This window comes from Colobus angolensis, unplaced genomic scaffold (genome assembly GCF_000951035.1).
Source record: "Colobus angolensis palliatus isolate OR3802 unplaced genomic scaffold, Cang.pa_1.0 Scaffold5, whole genome shotgun sequence".
Lineage (NCBI taxonomy): Eukaryota > Metazoa > Chordata > Mammalia > Primates > Cercopithecidae > Colobus > Colobus angolensis.
Window position 1 is genome coordinate 31,619 of NW_012118487.1, and position 11,505 is coordinate 43,123.

Sequence of the window (11,505 nt, forward strand, 5' to 3'; positions counted from 1 at the left end):
TTTCTGGTCACTTTGTGAAACTCTGCAGGCTTCCTCTTTGCTTTGGTTTTATGAAACTGGTTTGAAGACTTCCGCTAAAAAATAACAGTACAGTGGCATTCTGGTTCTCAGAAAAGCAGGCTCTTCCTGCCTTAAGAGCAAGAGACAGCCGGATGTGGTGGTTCCTGCCTGTAATCTCAGCATTTTGGGAGGCCAAGGCGGGTGGATCACATGACATCAGGAGTTCAAGACCAGCCTGACCAACATGGTGAAACCCCGTCTCTACTAAAAATACAAAAATTAGCTGGATGTGGTGGTGTGTGCCTGTGATCTCAGCTACTTGGGAGGCTGAGGCAAGAGAATTGCTTGAACTCGAGAGGTGGAGGTTGCAGTGAGCCAAGATCACGCCACTGCACTCTAACCTGGGCAACAAAAGCAAAACTCCATCGCAAAAAAAAAAAAAAAAAAAAGAGCAAGAGACTAATACATAATTTCAAGATTAATAATTACATAATTACATTCACATCTACAATAACAGCAGTTATTTACTGAATATTACCTATATGTCAGGTCTTTTTTTTTTATTTTAAAATTTCACAATCAGTAAGTGAATGCATTCTTATTGCCAATAGTTCAGTCAATACACAGCAAACAAAGTTCAACCTTGATAAACCTCTGTTCCTCCAATCCCCTACCCATATGCCTGCCCCTCAGAATTGGTCATTGTTGCTCTTCATTTACATGTGATACATACGATTTTCATATGTTCTAAAAATATGTTTTATATACTATATATGTTTATATGTATAAATTCTATATTATATACTATTTTTTATTGTGGGCTTTAAAATATATACGGGACCAGTTTTTAATGTATTGTTCTTTCAATTTAAAAAATAACAACAGTATGACTGAAAATTCCTTGGCAATATGTACAGATATGCCTCGTTGCTTTGAACCATGCACTACTATTTATCTTACAGTATTGATGGGCATTTAGAGGCTGTCCCACCTCCTCAGCGATGAACAATACCTTTTAGAGTATTTCTCTAGTGTAGACCCAAGGATTGGAGCGGTTAGATCAAAGAGTGTTTACATTTAAAATATTCTACCAAATTAACCCCCTGAAAGAGTGCATGGGTTTGTATTCACCAACACTGGTAGGAATGACGGCCCGCCTGTCCACAGGCTGTCGGATGATGGTGGTGTCCCGTCCATCGCCATAGTTACCCCGTACGTTTCCTAACCTGATGCCCGCAGGCTGGCATCTTACTGATACTTTAATTTGCATTTCTTTGATTATCATTGTGGTTGAGAATTTTTGTTTTTTTGATTTCTATTTATTGGCTATTCATGTTTCTTTTGTGAGTTGCCTGTCTTTATCTTTCGTTCATTTGTAAATTGTATTGTTTATACTTCTAAAACTAATTTTAGGAGTTTTTTCACATAGTCAAGTATTCGAGATGTTTTTTGTTGTAGATGATAATAATAACACCCGATGGTAATTGAGTCCTGCTACTGCTCTAAGCACTTTGTATAGATGACTGCGTTTCATTCTTTCAGTACAGTGAGCCGGCACATCTGTTCCCATTTTATAAATAAGGGAATTGAGACACAGAGAGCTGAAAGACTGGAGGGTGTGTGTGTGTGTACGTGTGTGTGTGCGTGCAGCTTTCTAACTTCATCTGGAGGTGTCTCTCAGCAGAGTGGCTACAAACTTTAGCTCTGCCCTGATGGGGTTCCCGGGCATTTGGTCACGGATGTTGACAATGTGCCTTTGACTAACGACTTCATTCTGGCAGATGGCCTCCTGCCTAAATGTCCAACCTGTGACCAGGTCTCCCTTCCACAAGAAACTGGTTGATACTGGCAGACACCCTGTGGCTCTTGCCTGACCTGTGTGCAGTTTACTCCTACCGGGATAGCCGATCTCTAGGAGAGTCTTGACGGAGAGAGAAGCTGGGTTCAGGTGAGTCGGTCAGGTGAGACACAGTGGAGGCAGTACAGCCAAACGCAGAACAGAGCAGTCTGATTACTCTCAGACCCCAGGCGGGAGGGCAGCATGCCGTACGGGCCAGCGGGAAGCAGGGGGCACTCAGGGCTGTCAGGGACACACGCTCAAGCAGAAGGTGCGGCTGAGAGAGGGAGGACTTGGGGGCTGTGGCTTTATTGGGGTCCACGGGTGTTTTCCCCGAGGCCTTCCCTGCACAGGTGTAGATGGGCGACCGTAAAGAAACCACCACAAAGGGAGAAACTTTGTTATAGATTCTGATGCTGACCAGGAGGCTTCACCACCATCAGCAGCCGTGGGGTGTGCTGGGTTGTGGGTCAATGAGATGAGGAAGAAGCAGATTGTATCACAACGACTCACACACGAGGGGAGGCTCAACTAGGACAAAGGTGATGGGGTGCGGCTGAGTTTCAAAAAAATATATTAAAGGCTGAGCAAGGTGGCTGACGCCTGTAATCCCAGCACTTTGGGAGGCTGGGGTAGGTGGATCCCCTGAGGTCAGGAGTTCAAGACCAGCCTGACCAACATGGTAAAACTCCATCTCTACTTAAAAAACAATCCAAAGATTAGCCGGGCGTGGTGGTGCACGCTTGTAATCCCAGCTGCTTGGGAGGCTGAGGCAGGAGAACCACCTGAATCTGGGAGGTAGAGGTTGTGGTGAGCCAAGATCACGTCATTTTACTCTCACTCCAGCCTGGGCAACAAGAGCAAAACTCCGTCTGGGGGGGGAAATACATACATACATATATATATTATGTCTGACTTAGGAATGGGTGCCAAAGCAGCGGCTATATTAAACAAATTTATGACAATGACCTTGTCCAAGGTCACAGTTGGTGGCGGAGCTGGGCACAAAGTCAGACAGTCAGACAAACGCAGTCTACATCCTTCCTTCATCAATGTGTGGTGTTGCCTTTGTATGTGTTCTAAGTGAGAGTTCCTCCCAGTCTGTCTCTTGACTTCTATTTATATTCCTTTTATTATTATTATTATACAAAAGTTTACATTTTATGTAGCCAAACTTGTCTGTCTTTCCCTTTATTGTTTTTTTCCCAGTTTTTTGCCTACAAGGCCTTCCATATTCTGAAAATTATTCTACTTTTTACGATAATATTATGGTTTTACTCAATCTGGAATATATGACATGTGAGCTGTAAAGTTATTTTTACCCCACAAATGGGTAATTAGGTTTTCAAACTCTATTTTGATTGCATTTTCCCATCCACCCTTTTCCTACAGTTTTGAATGATTTACCTTTATCATTCTGCACATGAGTTATACACATGGGTCAGTTTCTGTATTTCCTATTCTGTTTCGCTGATTGATTTTTTCTTTTCTTGTACCAAATCCACACTTACAACAGTAATGGAGATTAACTGAATTATTACAATTTGATGGTCTGTTTTTATGTTGTTAAGGGCTAGTTCTTGAGCTTCACCTCACAGTCTTGTTCTTTTTAAAAATTCCTTTGTCGCCCGAGTGCGGTGGCTCATGCCTGTAATCCCAGCACTTTGGGAAGCCGAAGAGGGTGGATGACATGAGGTCAGGAGTTTGAGACCAGCCTGGAGACCAGCCTGACCAGCATGGTGAAACCCCATCTCTACTGAAAATACAAAAAATTAGCTGGGCGTGGTGGCGGGTGCCTGTAATCCCAGCTATTTGGGAAGCTGAGGCAGGAGAGTTGCTTGAACCTGGGGAGTAGAGGTTGCAGTGAGCCGGGATGGCGCCACTGCACTCCAGCCTGGGTGACAGTGCGAGACTCTGTCTAAAAAAAAAAAAGAAAATCCCTTTGTCTATGTTTTTAAATTCACTCTTCCAGATGAAGCTTTGAATGGTAGTGTTTCTTGGAAAACATGCTAATCTTTAAACATTGAACAGTAGGAATTATAAACATTTCTATTATATGGAACTTTCATAACCTGGCATAGGATATAGGCCTGTTTGCACCTTCTTTGATGTTCTTAAATTCAATTTTATGTTTTTCTTCATACAGAACTCACACTTTCTAAATTAGGTATGTTCCTATTTAGATATATGTGTTGCTAGTGTAATTGAACATTTTAAGCTATATTTTCAAGTAGGCTAGTGCTGATGTTACTGGTTTTGTCCTGCTTTTATTTTATATTTTGAGCTGGCTAAAGTGCCTTTCGGTCTGTCAGTTGATTTGTTTTTTGGCTATTCGAGGTAGAATTTCTTTTTTTGTTGTTTCCAGTAATCCTATCACTCATGTTTAGCTTGTCTGTTTTTGGCCGGACTTTCCATACAGTTTTGAATAGTACCAGTGATAGAGAGCATTTGTGTCTTGTTGCTGGGATATTTAACAAGCAGGCTTCTAGCGTTTTCTTCTAAGTGTATGCTGCAGATTAAATATTGTTGGTACCTACCCTTTGTCTCGAGGTCGTCCTCCACCCCTTGGTTGCTAAGTAATTGTTCTATTCGTTTGTCAGTTTGTTTTGCTTGTATTTAGAAAAGCGGGTGGGTTTTATGAAGTAATTCCCCAGTCTCATTTTGATCTCTAAGACTCACAGAAACGATGCCAGGCTAGCGTGTGATGTGAACGTCAGTGGGATTAAGTAGAGGGACAGAAGCAGCATCACGAATACTAGAGAGAGCGTGGGGAGCTCTTCATAACCAAAGAAAGCCAAGGAGGGGAAGCTGTTCTTCCCTTTTCCTGATGTTTCCCTCCAAAAAGTGGCCGAAGCCAGTTCTAAGGTGACTGGCTTCTTACAACCCAAACCCCTAGCGGTTAAAGACAAAGTCTCCACGGCTGTGTCTTAACCTAAAGTGACACAACCTGGGCAGATCTGAGTGGAATGAAAACACCGATTCGTCCGATCGCGCTTTGTAAATCAGGTATGTCCCCACTCTGGTCTTTCTGGTCTTTGCTATCTGTTTCAACCAAACAGATGAACCGTTGTCAATTACATCAGCCAAATTCCATTCCAGGCCAATTTGGCAGTTGTCACATAGATATAATGCAAGATTCATTTGGATAGAAATATATGATGATCTAAAATTCAAATCAAATTCACTGATGCTAATAACATATTTCTGCTTTATGGTTTCTACAGCAACTATTTATCCTACTTGGATATGGTTGTATAATGTCTTTCTAATCATTTTGTTGTGGCTCTCGTTTAGATGCAAAATATAATTTCTTTGAGAAGAAACACAAAATTATATTTAGTAATGAAAAACAAAGCTATCCACATAAAAGCAAAATTTCCGGTAATGACAGAAAAGTTTTCTTGCTGTTTTAATTAGTGTCCTTTTACTCAAAAAAAAAAAAAAAAAGAAAAGAAAAGAAAAAGAAGAAGAAAGAAAGAAACCATAAAAGAATTGTGAGTCAAAGGACTGAGGCTTTTGGAGATGAGGGGAAGAGAAGCAGACATTGGGAAAAAGCTGTCAGAAGCCAGATCATGTCCCTGCTCCCCATCTCAAGGGACAGAGGCGATTTTCAAGAGCACGCTATGAGGTTCTGGGAATTTGGAGCCTCGTGCCCTGGTCTGGCTCAGACATGAGAAATTTTGCTTCACATTGGTTAAGAAGCTATTCAATGTCCTATTTAGATTCTTTGTGAAAAGAAGTCATTACAGTAATCTTAATATTGCTGAAACTTACCAGAGTTTTTTACCAAAAAGATGCAAAATTCCCTTGTTATTTTTTTCCATTTGATCTAAGTTATAAAGATAAATACAACATATCTTATAAAAGAAAAAAAATTCGCTCCTTTCACAAGAGGAAGGTCTTCCTAAAAATTCCGTTGTCTTTATTAAGAATTAAATGTGGTGGCTCATGCCTGTAATCCCAACACTTTGGAAGGCCAAGGTGGGTGGATTGCTTGAGTCCAGGAGTTCGAATCCAGCTTGGGCAACATAGTGAGACCCCTTCTCTACACACACACACACACATACACACACACACACACACACAATTAGCCAGGTATGGTGGCATGCACCTGTAGTTCCAGCTACTGGGGAAACTGATGCAGGAGGATCACCTGAGCCCAGGAGGCAAATGTTGCAGTCAGCCAAGATCGTGGCACTGCACTCCAGCCTGGGCGACAGAGCCAAACCCTGTCATAAATAAAAAAATAAATAAATAAATAAATAAGATGTGAATGTCCAGAGTAGTAGGAAACTGGGACAGCAGGATTCCTGCAAATATTTATGACTATATTATCACCTGTTTTATTCCTTTTCTCCCTGCTGGTACAGATGCAACTGGAGAGCCTGGGGTGAGAACATGAGCATTCTATAGGCAGAAAATCCCTTTGGGATAAATTGTCAAAAATATAGACCACTCCACAAAGGAGAAATTATAAATGGTAAGTGAATGGGATAATATTTTTAGTAAAAGAAGAGATTTAAATTTAAAAGATTGGTATTTTATATTTATTAATTTTTATTTGAATCATATCTAGTTCTTGTAAAACAGGGATGTTCATGCACCACTGGTAGTAATGAAGAGGGAACAATCGGAACTGTTTGTAAATGCATCAACAGCAAAAACAGCTTCCACCCACGGGTCATACATGACCCCCGCTTATGGGTAAAGTAAATAACCCAAAAGGATGAAAAATCTATTACATAAAATTACATCCATTTCAACATCATTGATCATAATAAAAAATGAAGGAAAAACTCCTAGATTGTTTGCAAGTAGGGTTTGATTAAGAAATGATGACACCTGCATGAAATTCCCAGCAATCTCACTTCTGAGGATTTATCCAAAGGAGATATACTCAAAGAATGCAACATCTAATTGCAACATATATTTTTTTCTTTTTCTCTCTTTTTAAGAGACAGGGTCTCACTCTGTTGCCCAAGCTGGAGTACAACAGTGTGATCATAGCACACGGCAGCCTTGACCTGCTGGGTTCAAGGGATCCTCCTGCCTTGGCTTCCCAAAATACTGGGATTACATATTGTTACTGTAATCTGTACTATAGTCTAACTGTTATGTTGGAAAAGCAAGACTCTTGGTACAAAATCAGGTATCAGCTTGCTCTCTGCTGACTTCTTGTTACAACCATTCTGTAAAACTCATTCCTCCCGTCTTCCTGGATGACAAGGAGCTCAGATCTCGTGGTCCCCCAACTCATTCTCAGATAGTGAGAAGTCCTACTGATGCTTATGGTTAGAAAAAAAAAAGAAGAATCATTTACAAATTAGTTTCTTTACTCTTCATATTTATTCAAAAATATTCTTTCTTGTCTTCTCAGCCTCAGTCCTGTGATGGGAGGGAGGAACCCTGAAAGATTTCCCCTCTGTTTTTCCCTCCTTTGCTTTTCTGGCTTCCCTCTCACGCCCCTCACACACTACACACATTTCACTTAAAAGAGGCATGTCGTGTTTCACATGACTGTGATTGTAATGAGAAGGGCAGGTGCGCCTTTGGTCTGGGAGGTATTTAAGTCAACACATCCCTCCTGGATGCTCACATGGGCTCTTTGAAGACCTGTATTTCTAGGGGTCTTTTACTTAGAGTTCTCTTGATATTGGCGAGGCTTCTTTTCTAGCATGTTGCTGGTGATTTTGCTAATCTTTGAGGCATCTGGGAAGCCTTTCTTTTTTTTTTTTTTTTTGAGACGGAGTCTCACTCTGTCGCCCAGGCTGGAGTGCAGTGGCCGGATCTCAGCTCACTGCAAGCTCCGCCTCCCGGGTTCCCGCCATTCTCCTGCCTCAGCCTCCCGAGTAGCTGGGACTACAGGTGCCCGCCACCTCGCCCGGCTAGTTTTTTGTATTTTTAGTAGAGACGGGGTTTCACCGTGTTAGCCAGGATGGTCTCGATTTCCTGACCTCGTGATCCGCCCGTCTCGGCCTCCCAAAGTGCTGGGATTACAGGCTTGAGCCACCGCGCCCGGCCTGGGAAGCCTTTCTTTTTCTGACATGTTTTAGACAGTATTTAAGACAATTGCCACACATCCTTTGTCCAACAATGTAGTAACCTCTCCTTGCCAGCCAAGGTCTCCTGTGTTTTAGATTTCTCATGTCTGAGCCAGACCAGGCCATGAGGTTCCAAATTCCCAGAACCTCATAGCATGCTCTTGGAAATCGCCTTCCATCACTTGAGATGAGGAGGAAGCATTCGTAGAGGGCAGGGATATGACCTGGCTTAACACAGGTTTTTCCCAATATCCGCACAAGTCCTTCATGATCTTTTCTTTTCTTTCCTTTTCTTTTCTTTTCTTTTCTTTTCTTTTTTCTTCTCTTCTCTTCTCTTTTCTTTTCTTTCTCTGTTTCTCTCTTTTTTTCTTTCTTTCTTTTTTTTTTTTTTGAGATAGAGTCTTGCTCTGTTGCCCAGGCTGGAGTGCACTGGTGCTATCTCACAACCTCCACCTCCCAGGTTCCAGAGATTCTCCTTGCCTCAGCGTCCCGAGCAGCTGAGATTGCAGGCGTGCATCACCACGCCCTGCTAATTTTTGTATTTTTGGTAGAGACAGAGTTTCACCATGTTGGCCAGGCTGGTCTCGAACTCCTGACATCATGTGATCCACCCGCCTCTGCCACCCAAATGCTAGGATTACAGGCGTGAGCCAATGCACCCAGCCCTTCGTGGCTTCTTGACTTAACTTTGGGATACAGTAGCTAGTATTTTGGGACTTCAGTGATAGTCTAAAATAATCACATTTTAAAACCCTGTACCAATTACATCGTTTATTATGATCACAAAGCAGAAAAATTCTAAATATCCAACAATACAGACATGGTTCAGTAAATTATTACTTAAATTGAATACAGTGCAGCCATAAAACAAACAGTGGTTACCACTGGGGACATGTTTAGGATATAACACTAGGCATATAAAACATGACACAAACTTGCATATACTCTATGAGGATAATTATATAACATAATATATAAAGTATGGTAAAGTGTTCAAGTATTAAGATTTTAAAATATATTCTATTTTTTCTCACAGAGAAAAATTTTTACACATGAAAAATCATTTTTTTGGAAAGTAATTTATTGTGAAAGGCTAACTCAAAGCATTTGAAAACTTGTATGTCCTGTGGAAATAGTATTTGTTGGAGTTTGAGACACAAACGTATTTTGCTCTTTAAAATATTGTTTAATTTTGTGTGTCTTTTGACAGTGGCATGGTAATATTGGAAGCAGGCTCTCTGGACTCAGCAGCAAACCATCCCAGGGCTATAAGCTGCTGCTTTGTTATTCTAGAATTGTGCATTCTTTGATGGCTGGGATCATACTTTATTCAGTTTTATATTTCTTTTTTTTATTTTTTGAGATGGAATCTTGCTCTTTTGCCCAGGCTGCAGTGCAGTGTTACAGTCTTAGCTCACTGCAACCTCTGCCTCCCAGGTTCAAGTGACTCTCCTGCCTCAGCCTCCTGAGTAGCTGGGATTACAGGTGCCCGCCACCACAACCGGCTAATTTTCGTATTTTTAGTAGGGACGGTGTTTCACCATGTTGGCCAGGATGGTCTTGAACTCCTGACCTCATGATCCACCTGCCTCGGCCTCCCAAAGTGCTGGGATTACAGGCGTGAGCCACCGCACCAGCCACATTTTTATATTTCTAAAACTTGCACAGTTATTCACAGAGGAAGTATCAATAAATATATTATATGAATTAATAAATTCACTAATAAATCAATTAGATATTTATATTGGGTCCTATTTTTAAGTTCTTACTTCTGTTATCTTTTCTATGATCTTAATTCAGACTATGTGATACAAGGCACATCTAATTAATATATGATATTACATGCCATATATATATATATATATATACACACACACACACACACACACACATATCTCCCTTCAGGCGTCTGAGGATGTAGAATAATTATTAGCTAAAAAATCATGGTAACTTTATCGTCTAACTTAGCACCCAACCTTCTTCTCTCTCCTTCTTTATCACGGCCCTTGGCTAATGTCCCACGAAGTTATTTCTCCTATTCTCACCTCATGATTTGGCAGTAAATTTGTATTTAGGGATGCAATCTTCCTCTTATTTCAGTAAAAACGTGAAGTACATATGAAACACCGGTTATACAGCTTCTATGAAAAGTCGACTTGAGGAATTTAGATAAAACATCAACTTTATGATTTTGAATACCTGGAAGTTCTGCGTGCTCTGGTTTTGCTTCTTTATTAATTATCTGACAGATTTTTACTTCACATCTGCTTGTTATTACCTCGGAAAATGACATCAGAAGGAAGCAGATCACTGCGGGGGGCCTGCGGCTTCGAACAGCAGGTTTCCCATGCGTCATTTCACCTGATCTTCGTGTTGTGAGGGGTCTGTAGTACTGTTTCCATTGTAAAGACCACGAAACCACAGGGCTAGGGAAGTAACTCGCTCACATTCCCATGGTAAATGCAAAAGCTGAATCTGAAACCGTATCTTTCTGATTGCAAAGGTTTAGGAGTCAATAAAGCCAATTTGGTTCCCACTTTGTGTAGGACCGGGCCTACGTATTCCCTGGATGTCAGCTTCCTCATCCAGAAAATAAAACGCCTGCATGAGATGATCCCTCCAGTTTCCCTATATTTCTGGAATCCCATGATTGTCATTTCTACTGATATTATCAATAGGATTTCTTCATTTAGAATCTCAGACTTTGCAGAACGATGTGCTTGTTTTCAGACCCTTGAAACACCAGGAGTCGGATGCGATTCATCAGGTGACAGAAGGCTCCGCCATACACTGCAGCGTATGCTTTAGGGAACTGCACACCACTGTGGTCTGAAACAAAAGCTTCCTGAAGGCTCAGCGAGCCTTGCACTGTGGTAGGCGCAATATCTGGTGCAAGAACAAGCCTGTATACGGAGATTCAGGAACACTGGCTCTTAGCCCTTTCCAAGACATTTCTTTCAAGTACATAGAGATGAATGAAGCAGATTGATTAAAGTGCTATCCTTAAAACTCTTTGTAGTATGATTGCTGCAAACCGTTCTTGTGGGAGCGTTCAGGGCCAGGTTTCTGTCATCTATATTTTATAATATCCATGATTTGAGGATTCTTTGTAATTCTCACTTTTATGTATATTACAGGCAGCTAGAGTGGGAGAAATATAAGCCTCTTACAATTTGGCGGGAGGCTTTTAAAGGGCAATTTTTTAAATGCAAAGGCATTGTTGCATTAGCTACAGCATTCACAGTGTAATTGGGGTAAATCAAAATGCTCCTGCATCAGTTTCATTTTTAGAAAATGTTAATTACTCGTTGCTTTTTGTGCTGTTGATATGATGGAATTCCTTAATTAGATTATGAGTTTTGGTTGGAAAGTCCAGCTTCAGGGTAATTAAAACACTGGATAATTAAGCATATTTCCTAAAACTTATACTCTGAAAATATTCTTATAACTATCTTGCAATGTCTTACCTCTTTTATATGATTTTTACCTTTTTTATTCTTTTTTGTTGTTGTTGTTGGAGACGGAGTCTAGCTCTGTTGCCCAGGCTGGAGTGCAGTGGCGCTATCTCGGCTCACTGCAAGCTCCGCCTCCCGGGTTTATGCCATTCTCCTGCCTCAGCCTCCCGAG